The sequence below is a fragment of the Empidonax traillii genome, unplaced genomic scaffold, assembly GCF_003031625.1.
Source record: "Empidonax traillii isolate 1590-97213 ecotype Southwest subspecies unplaced genomic scaffold, ASM303162v1 scaffold2000:size43768, whole genome shotgun sequence".
NCBI lineage: Eukaryota > Metazoa > Chordata > Aves > Passeriformes > Tyrannidae > Empidonax > Empidonax traillii.
The window spans coordinates 5,614-16,187 of record NW_020957193.1 but is presented as its reverse complement, the minus strand read 5'-3'; the positions used below and the strand labels follow the sequence as shown (position 1 = coordinate 16,187).

At 42.0% G+C, this 10,574-nt stretch overlaps 1 protein-coding gene across 2 annotated transcripts in view; it reads left to right on the top strand.

Moving 5' to 3' along the window:
- The window catches only part of PIGK (phosphatidylinositol glycan anchor biosynthesis class K), a 36,782-nt gene that overhangs the window by 25,155 nt on the left and 1,053 nt on the right, over positions 1–10,574 (top strand). The window lies entirely within an intron of this gene.

Genomic DNA, 10,574 nt, shown 5'->3' with positions numbered 1-10,574 from the left:
TGTTGTTTAGCAGTAGATGGTGTTTAACTGTCCTAGACACTGCCATAGCCCGGGGCTGTACGTGCATGTCAATGCAGTTGTTGCTTGCATCTGTTTCTTTTGGAAGAAAAAGAGGCGTTGTTTCTAGAATAAACAGCTTTATTTTATGAACCACCCTGAAACGAAAATGTTTCCCTCTCCTCTTCTCTCGTGTGGAAGTTTATGGGAGGGTAGGAAGTCTTGCATCGTTCCCCAAAGTCTTCCCGTGCAACCAGATGAAACATCTGTGACGAGTTCCTTCTTGCCAAGTGGGCATAGCATTTTTTTCCTCATCTGTGGCTGTGTAAGTTACAAATACAGATCTGTAATGAGGTGAGAACCGAAACTGATAAAGTTGAAATGACGAAATAATGTTGTAGAAAAGAAAGGTGGTGTGGATTTCTGTAAATGCTTCTCTGGGTCCCTTCTCTGAAAACTGCATGTGGAAGATCTGGTGTGACTGGGGCACAGTCTCTCATGAGCACAGACTGGGGCAGAAGAGCCTGGGAGCACCACAGAGGTGCTTGTTCCACTGCAGGTGGACTCTGTCACAGGTGGTTGCTGCTCCCTGGTGAGCTGTCACTCCTGCAGACGGATCTCTGCGCTGCGTGCCTGCCTCTGCCGGAGGATTGATTCAAACCCCCCGGAGAAACCTTCCACATCTCAGTGTGTGGCCTTGTTATCACCTTACAATCTGTTCAGGCTCCGGAGATTATGGATGGTGTGCTCTGACAAGGTACTGCCGACGTGCACTTCGGATTAGAAACTCATCAACACCACATTGTGAAGCAGTTTTTCTGTGACATCTCTGTTAAGTCCCTGCAGAACTCAGTGCAAGCAAAACAGGTATTGTTTCCCAGGATTTTTTCTGTGCTGTGTTTTTATAGATGAGTGGAAATGTGTAAGTGTAGAGTTGTCAGCGGGTCATGCGGGCTTGAAACAGAAAATGTGGTCTGTCACTGGTGTCGTGAAGTAGGAACACCACTGACCTCTGAATGCTTGGGGAGATTAAACTAAACCCCACTAGGTGGTGCAAGCAAACAAATCACCTTGCAAAATGCTTCTTTCCAGATGAATAAATTAGGGGGAAAGGTGTCTTTATATATATATATATATATTCCCCCAAATATATCCTGTGGTTTGGTTGGTTGGTTGTTTGTTTTTTTTTTTTTCTTTTGGTGGGGTTTTCTTTTGTGTTTGGTTTTTGGTGGATTTTTTTTTTTTTTTTGGGAAATAAGATAATTAAGTATAAACAGGCTATGCCCATGAAATCTCAACTGCCCAGCAGTCATAAAGAATACATATACTTGCCACGAGTAGTCAACACATGTTCTGAGTTTTGCAATAAGATTTTGTTGGACTGGGTAGCCTCTGTGGGGTACACATAGAGAAGTTGCTGCAGGGGTATTAAACTTTAAATGCAGAAAGAAAATATTTTTTTCTTAGTTTCCTTGGGTAGAGAGGAACAGCATACTCGATGTGCACTTTTGGGTTATTATTAACCCCAAAACCAGAGTAGAACTGCGTATTGATGCAAGTAGAAGGGCTTCTTGGTACGTCTGTTAAAATACTTTGATGTTGAAAAATCAGTGCCAGTGGTTTTGGTTGCTTCTGTTGCAATAGTCATGAGTGGGGATCCTCTGTGGCTGAGCAATGACCATATACAAAAAACATCCACAACCTGCCAGCGTGGCGCTTGTGTGCAAAGCACTCTGACAGTTTTGGTGACAGATACATTAAACATTCCTAAAAACATAAGAAGAAACGGGTGGTTTGGAAGTGAAGGCTGTTTTCCACAAAACATTTGAAATACGAAGTTAAAAGGTGCGAGACAGAATGTAAGTAAGCTCTTTACCAGACCTCGTGTATTTGATAATGTGCAGCACCCAAAAACTCTGTGGAACGAAACCTTCTCTCAGCTGTTGCCTTCTCTGTGTTCTTCCCTCGGTTTGGATTCTTTTCCTTGAGCATGTTACTGTGCAATTGGACTTTCTCCATTCTTCCTGTAACTGTTACTTATTCCATCTGCAGGGGGCGAAAGAGGAGTCTGCCTTCGTTATCTGTGCTAAATGAGCCAAGAAACTCCTAATTCTTGTTTCGGGCTTGCCTTTCCTGCCTGTGTGTACACTCACAGACAGTTCATATTTATGTGTGGATACCTTAGCAGCACTGGAGATATTGTTCTTTTATCTGAGGTGTACTGAGCTCCTGGAGTCCTAAAAACTGAGTGACAGGCACTGTGATCCTTTTCTGCTTTACCACAGTCTCTTGCTGGTAGCATCTGCTGATAATGTGTGCTTAACATTCAGATTTACTGATACAATATTCTGTGGGTTGTAAATGTTTGCAGGAAATGACTTTTAAATAATGGAAGAACCTACCACAGGAATGAGGTGAAGGCTGAGGTCAGGTTAGTAGTACTAGACCTTCAGTCCTAGTTGAAGTTATAAATAATTTTTATGTAAACCCTTGCATTTGTTAAAAAAAAAAATAACATGAATAATCCTCTGATAAAAAAGTGAACTTCCTGTTTTTTTCTCTGTTTAGTTTCTGAAAGTAAAACGAGATGAACCCATTCACTGCATACACTCTGCTGTCATAAGACAGTCTTAGAAAGTCATGGTCAGCTTAAGTTTGGGCATGACTGAGTGCTGAAGCTTTAATTTTATAAGTTTAAGTCCCATTTTCAAAAAGAACTATTTAATTTTAACCTTTATTAGACAATTTTGCGAGCAAAAATCATTCTTGTAACTCCTATTTTTACTGTGGGCAGGGTCCAACCCGTGTAGGTGTTCCTGAAAAATGTGCTGATTAGTTTTTAGGAACTTGTGTAAAATGGCAAGTAGCTTTTTCTTTGTTACATTATGAAGAAGATCTTTGATGATTGCTTAAATATTACTTGGCATCTTTAGCCTCGTGCCTTGGAGGCTGCGGAGTGAGAGGGTGCTGATAGCTCGTGGCACGCTCTGAGCCACTGCATCTGTCCCTTCCCAGCCAGGAGAGCCTGAGGGAATTTGGGAACCTGCACATGGCACGTTCTAAGCTGCCAGATTTCCTGTCAAGTGCTTTGGGTTAGAAACCACCTCGGAATATTAGAAGTTTTGGCTTGTCCAGCCTGCTGTGTGGGTTTGTAACTAGGAATGGATTGCAAATGCAGACGTATGTCCTGGACAGATCCTGCAATCAGTGCAGCTCTGAGCTGAGTGCAGGGAGATGATGTGTGTGTCTCTCTCTCCCACAGGGTTGCCTGGGCAGGCAGGGGAGTTCCCAAATTTCAGTGTCTGTTGGGAGGTTAGCAAGTGGTGTGTCGCGTGCCTGACCCAGGATGAGCGTGCCTTGCTGCTTCTCCTTTTGTTCCTGAGGGCAGACCACCAAAATCACAGGGGCTTCAAGGCTGTAAAGTTTGTAAAGACGTTGAACTTGTGAGGACAGAAAAGCAGACCATAAAATAATAAAATAAAAACAAAAGGATGACTGCTTTACAGGGTCAAACATGAACAGATTCATTGTTCAACATCAGCAGACTCAGTACCCTGCGGTACCTTGGCCTCAGAGAATGTGATCCAAGTGTTTGCATTCGAGCTAGAGGTTTCATCTGCCATGAACAAGAACAAACAAAACCAGAATCCAGACAAAAGCAGTGCCCAAGTCACCTATAAATAACAGAAAATCACGGTCAAGCAGATGAGACTGATGAAAAGCTCAAGAGCTGCATTCATGCTGGGCAGCTCTCTGTGAGGAAAAGCCCTTCTAATGTGCTTAGCAATATAATGTTACCTGGGTACATGCACTGACAGGAGAACTAAAACATTTCCTGCTGGCTGATTGGAATGCTCAGTTCTGCCTGCCATGGCCACTCTTGGGACTCTTGGAGTTGGCTGCAAGAGGAGCAGCCGTGGTGAAAGAAGGGAAAGCAGTGGATTAAGCTTTGTGATACAGTGTTCTGCAGTTCTTGGTGTATCTCGATTGCCTGTTTATGGAAATGTGTTACTGATCATGTTGTAGCAAAAAAAAAGAAGATCAAAAGCAACATCTAGTATTCAGGAGAGACTTGATTGCATAGCAAACCATTTCTCAAAAGCCCAGAACTGTAATTTTTATGATTAATTCTCTGAGTGCCTGGGGTATAGCGCGTTTCAAGGAAATCTGGGTCCGTTATTGGCACCGATGTATCTGTGCTCTTTTATACATTTGTAGGTGGAAGTTCAGGTGGTGCCTTCCCTGTAAAGTCCTGTCAGGAGGGGCTGGAAGCTGGCAGGCTGGTTGGCAGCTGGCAGGCTGGTTGGCAGCCCTGCTGTGAAGGATCTGGGGGCGGTGATGGACACCAGGTTGAACGTGAACCAACATCGTCAGTAAAGGCAAGCTGCCTGCTGAGCTGCGTGGGGAGGAGTGTGATTAGCAGGTTGAGCACTATTATTATTATTATTATTATTATTTCTCTTTGGCACTGATGAGGTCCTGCCTGGAGTGCTGTGTGTGGCGTTTGGCCTTCCCCTTCAGGAAGGATGTTGAGACAGTGGGGAGAGGGGTCAGTGCCTCAAGCACACACCCTGAGAGAAGTGGCTGAGAGGTCTGGGCTTGCTGCCCCTTAGAACGTAGAAATGCAGTAGCAGGCTGCAGTGGAATGCAACTACTGAGGTGGTTAAGGTAAACTCTTCTTGTGATGACGAGAGGCATCTTGGCTTGGGAGGGTCAGAATGGACATCACGGGAAATGTTTGCACAGAGAGCAAAGTTACAGAGAGAGGTGGTGGGGATTCAGCTGGCAGAGCCACGGCTGACCCCACCTGCTGTTGGGAGGTTGAACTGGATGGTCTCCAAGAGTCCCTCAGAAACAAGATTTCTGTAATCCCATGTCATTTTCTCCTTTGATTACTTGGAGTAAAGGGGCAAAAAAGCAAAGTCAGAAGCTTGAAGTGGAGGGGGTGAGGCAGAAGCTCTGAAGACGGTGCTGGGCAGAGAGCAGGGGTTGCCACTGCAGCTTTGACAGATCCTGGTAGTGAAATAAGCAGTCTGAGAAATCATAGCTGGGTGGTACATTGTGTGACTCATGAACTGAAGAAAGAGAAATAGGGTGTAGAAATATTGGGACTTAAAATATTTGTATTATGGGGGTTCTTAGAAGGTGCTTGTTGAGGAGTGTAACAATACAAACCAATGCAGATACACTGTTTAGTTTGAACATGTGCAGGAAGGAACAGCAGCGTTAAGCAAAATATGAACTTTGCTGTGAAGATTGATTGTGGCCACTAAATAACGGAGTTGCTATCCTGGCACATTCCCATGTTAGTTCTTTGATTTCAGATTATCTTCCTGCTGATTTTCCTGTCTTTCGGTGCACTGGCAGGTGGTGTTGAATTGTCTGCGTAAAGAGCAGGTCCTGCTGATAAACTTTCAGGTGTGGAAAATGAACAAGCTTGCTTTGTCCAGCTGGAAGTATAATTTCAACATGCGCTGGTGGCAGTATTTAAACTGCCTGTGTGATGTGGGGAGGATTTGGTCTTTTTTTTTCTTGGCGCTTTCTGTGGAATTCAATCATGGGTTTGCAGACAACTGGTCATAAAGTGATAATAACCTGTGTGTGTGTTTAACCACTCCTGTAAACAGGTTCCCTTGCAGTTGGGAGGGACTGGATGGATTCGAGGGGGAAGTGTGCAGCCTCAGTTCTTAGATACAGCACACATGGACTCCAAACTGGGTGGAATGTTGGCTCAGTGAGGTGGGCAATGTTCTCCTCTGACTGGTTTGGACCATCAGTAGGAACTCCTCTGATATTGGCTGTATAAACGTGCCCCAAGTCTGGAGAATCTGATGGAGGCATTTGTTCTGTTTTTTATCCCCCAACCCTGCCTGGTGTGAGAATGAATTAGCAGTAAGTGATGAGCACCTACTTTTAGCTGTGGACTTAAATGGTGATTTTCAGTGATAGAGGAGAGACTTAGCTGGTCTTTTTATCTCCAGCTTTTGATTAGCATTTTGTGCTTCAGCAGCATCGTCTTGTGGAAGTTTTAAATTAATTCAAAATTAGATTTTCTAATTTACCTAAAATGTGGAATAGTTGAGATAACAACATGAAGCCCTACAGGTCATGTGTTTTCCAGTAGCAGCAAAGTCAGTTCTGCTTACTTAAGCTAATATTCTTTTTAATTCCTTCCCTCTGTCTTGCCTCAGTATAAAAACAGGAGTAGGCAGAACAGAGACTAAACTTATTTTGACAAAAGTCACTGGCTAGAAAAGAGGAGAGAGACATTATTGGTCAACCTGTGTTAAAAACCACTATAGACTTCTGTTACCTCTTTTTGGGATCTTAGGATGATTAAGAATATGTGGCTTGATATCACCTGAAACTCTTCGGATCAGAAGTTATGTGTGGATCACAGAAAGGCAGAGGAAACACCTGTCACAGTCAGTTTTTATCCAGGTTATGAAGCAGACTCTGGGAACACCAGAAGACCTTTTTATGATGGGGTCCAACAGAAAGGTATTTTTCAAACTCCAGGAATAAGCCTGTACGACTAGTTTGGGTCAGTCTTTCACATTTATTTGACAAGAAACGAACAGATTACAGGAAATAGTTTGCATTTCTAAATCAGGTCTTTAGAGGGAGACCAGAACTAAGACTTGTTTTGCCCCTTTCACTGAGGGAACTGTGCCGTGAGGGAGATGTTGTGAGGAAGTTCCCTGGAATGATGATGCTCTCCAGTGTTTGCTTCTCTTCTCTGTGACTGCCCATGTGGCAAACATGCATAGGCAGATCTTGCATTCCCTTGTAAACACAAAGAACATTGGTCAGCACACTTCTGGGGGAAGAGCAGAGTTAACCATGGTCTCACCTTTCCAAACTTGAAACTTTAGTGCTTCTGTTGTTTGCCCAGTTCTTAAATAAGTGTGCAGTTGGGATTTAGCAGATAGATCAAGTACCTGGCATTAATCCAAGGTCTAATTCTTAATCTTCTGTACTATGGACATGGTAGATAAATTTCTCAACGGCCAGTTTTAAAAACCATTCACTCAAACCCGACATAGCCCATTTCAGCTTCTCTTTAATAGGAAAGCTAATAACTTTTTCTGATGTGGTGCATAAAGCTCTGGTATTTTGTTTGCTTTTTATTGCCAGGTGCAAGTGTGTTCGTGTATTTACAGTCAATAAAGCCATCAGTGCTATACACAGGTTTGGATGAATAATTTCAGCCTTTCAGTCTTGGGTATTGTGATTTGGGCCTTGCTGTGTTATCTGCACCCTCTGGTGTCGTGCTGACTGTCCCATCACTTGCACTGTTTCTGCTTTGAGATACTCCCAGAAGAGGGACAAACCCATCCCAGTGTTTTCATGCCCATTCAGAAATCACGTTCCAGCAGTACAGCTTGTTTACATCTACAGCAACTAGAGATGGTGATTCCCCAACCCCCTTCTTCCATAACGCATTTTTTGTCTCTGGTACCCACTCACACTCTTGACTTTTCATTTTGTGTGGTTATTTATTAGAAAGAAATATTACCTCCAGTCCTGTTGCCTGCTGTAATGAGTGTTTATATTTGCCAGCAGATGGGTTTTATGTTGCCTACACTTTTCTGTCTCTCGAGTATCTCAATAGCCACGAGCAAACCTGTTGGTGGTCACGTTGCTCTTGTTCTTCCCCCTGTATTTTTGTGATGCTTGCATGAGGTAAAATATATCTCTGCCCTGAAGCCACTGCAGCCATTCTGTGTGGCAGATCATGGGCTGGTGGGCCACCTCCTGATGCTCCAGGAATTTATTTCTCTTTAGAACTTCCACTGGATTTTCCCCACATAAATATAAATAGCAAATAAGATATTTCACTAAACGCCATGACACGTTTTAGCGGATTTAGATTCACTTTCCCCAGTTTCTGGTTCACGCTCCCTTTCCTCCATCTAAGAGTGGTCACGGTGGCGGTGTAAAAATAACTTTTAAATTGAATTTTTCAAGATCCTCCTGCTCTGCTCTCTCTTGCTGCTTCCCACTTCTCTTCTGATTTGATGTTTCTCTTTGGTCTTCTCCCTGAAAATCAAGATCTCCTTATGCTTTGCGTTGCCAGCTGTCAGGAGTGGTGCTGTCGATGCTGATGCTGCCACTGTGTTAGGTTGGCACCGTTGGCAGCGCTCTGCTGTCACCACCAATTGACACGGAAAGGGCTGTTTCTTGCTGGAAAATGAATTAACGAAAAATGGCTTTTGTTTCTGTCACGGAATTGTTCTGAAAGAAATTAAACAAACCAAGGAATCCGTAGAAAGCAGCGATTGAGCCCTTCGTTTTGTGAAGGTTTTAAATGTCATATATAAGTGAACCAAACACGGTGAGGCCAGCTAATTCTGTGACATCACGGCCTCCAGTTGCTGCATGCGATTTGAGCACAGATTCCATCAGGTGAGGTGTGTGGGGGTTTTTTTTTGTGTTTGGATTTTTTTTTTTTTTCCTGGCGTAACTGGTTTTGAGAAAAAAGCGAATGCCACCCCAGGCACCTGGAAATTGTCTCTGGAAAGAACAACCAATTTACTCGTGTCCCCCTGCGAAAGGGAGAGATAAAAAGAGATTGGTAAGATAAAAGAAGCCAAATGTGGAGGAAGTTGTCTTTTATACCTGTTATACAAAGGATTAGACCGTTAAACTGGGCTTTGCACTGAGAAATGAAAATGAGATTTATGGAGCCTTCATAGTAGGATAATTCTCTTCAAGGAATTTATGTGGCTAATAGCTGTTAAAATGAATTCTGAAAGTGGGATGTCTTACTGATGTAGTTACAGAGGGGCCTGGAAGGTACCTCTGTCATAAAGTTCTGTTTCTGCCACGGGTACCATCACTTGACAGGAAAACTAGGAAGGTTATTATATCACTTGATGGGAAAATTAGAAAAATCAGTAAAAAAGCTGCTGTTTTCTAACAAAATTTTTACTTTGCCTAAAAGACAATGTAACTTTTAAGGATAATTACCCTTTTTACCAAAAAAAAAGATGTCACCATTAAGTGCTTTTAATTTTCCACTGTGTAAATGGCCACGGACAGTGAATATAATAACAATTCAGGTCTGGAACCATGAGTAGAAGTGTTATGAGAACAACACTAGAAAAACGTGTTGAAATATTCTGGTTAGTTGATCGAAGAAAAAAGAAGTGGAAACAAAGCCTTCAGGAAAACCCTGGTGAAGTCATGGATGTGCCGGATTGCCACAGAGTGGCTTTAGGTGGCGGCACTGCAGCATCATCATAATGAAGACTCTTTGTTATCAGATTTGCAGAGATCATTTACTGTGAGTTAGAGCTTTTTTTGTCGAGGGTTTTGATCTCCCACGCTTTAATTTGCACAGTTTCTTGTGAAAGGTTGAGATGCACGCTCATCCAGTTGAGGGGGCTTATCTGGAGGAGAGAAGAATCAGAACTCTTCTGTAGACTTGACAGCTAGAACATCCCTGAGTACAGATGCAAAAAGTTCATGGCATTTTAGGAAACATTTTGAGAGAGCAGTTCTGAACTTTTCTCCCCAAATAGTTATGTTCATGTCTGTACACGTACTGTAGTGTGTGTAGATGTGTATGTAAATATATTATAATGTGCATCTACCCTAATCTATATCTTATCATTTATTTATATAAAAAATGTAGTGTAGTTCAAGTGATTCTTTTTTTTCAGAGAAAAAAAAAAAAGTCTTTCTTGATGTTTAAAAGCTGCTATCAGCCTAATTTCAATGTAAATGTTATTTAATTATTTTAAAATACGTGTTCGTACAAGTCTCCCCTCCCTATTTTTGTTTAGTTAAGCTTCCTAAGGCTTAAAATTATCTTGATCGTTTTGCTTTATCTTTTTCAATCCTTTGACATTTGAAGAAAGGCCTTTTTTTTTTCCTGCAGTTGACAAGGAGGGTGTTTGGCTGTGGAAGGGAATGCAGATTCTGTCTAGACAGAAAACACTGCCAAATATACAAGGTCCTTGACAGAACAGACAGTCAAGCTTCGCTTTTATTTCCACTAATATTCAGATTATAGTCATTTTAGCTCTTCCTCGAAGCTTAAAGTGTTTAATTTGGGGATTTGAGTTACTCTTTTTTTTTTTTTTCCCCTCAGATTTCCAGTGCCCCTTGTAAAGACTGTAGAGATATTGATGAATATTGTGTGGTGTGTACATGTTTCATGTATCGGCCACAATTTCGGTCTGAAAATAATTCTGCTTTAACTTTAGAGAAAGGTCTGTTTTTATCGAGATTTCTCCCCCCCCCATTCATCTCATATTACTCAAATTCAGAACTCTCAGAAATACAGAGGAATGGCTGATGAAAAACTTGAGTGATACTTTGAAAACGCAGCACATGCTGTGCAGTTCCAGCAGATGAAAGCAGGGTGGTTGAAGGGTTTAAAGCATGCTTTCAGATTAATTTACTATCATTTAAATATTCTTCTAAGAGACTGCTTATGGATTCTGATTTTTCGACTGCAGCTACAGTTTATTCAAAGTTTAAAGGGTTATGATGCATATTCTTTGTGAAGTATTCAACTCTTTTTTTTTTTTTTTTTTTTTTTTTTTTTTTTTTTTTTTTTTTTTTTT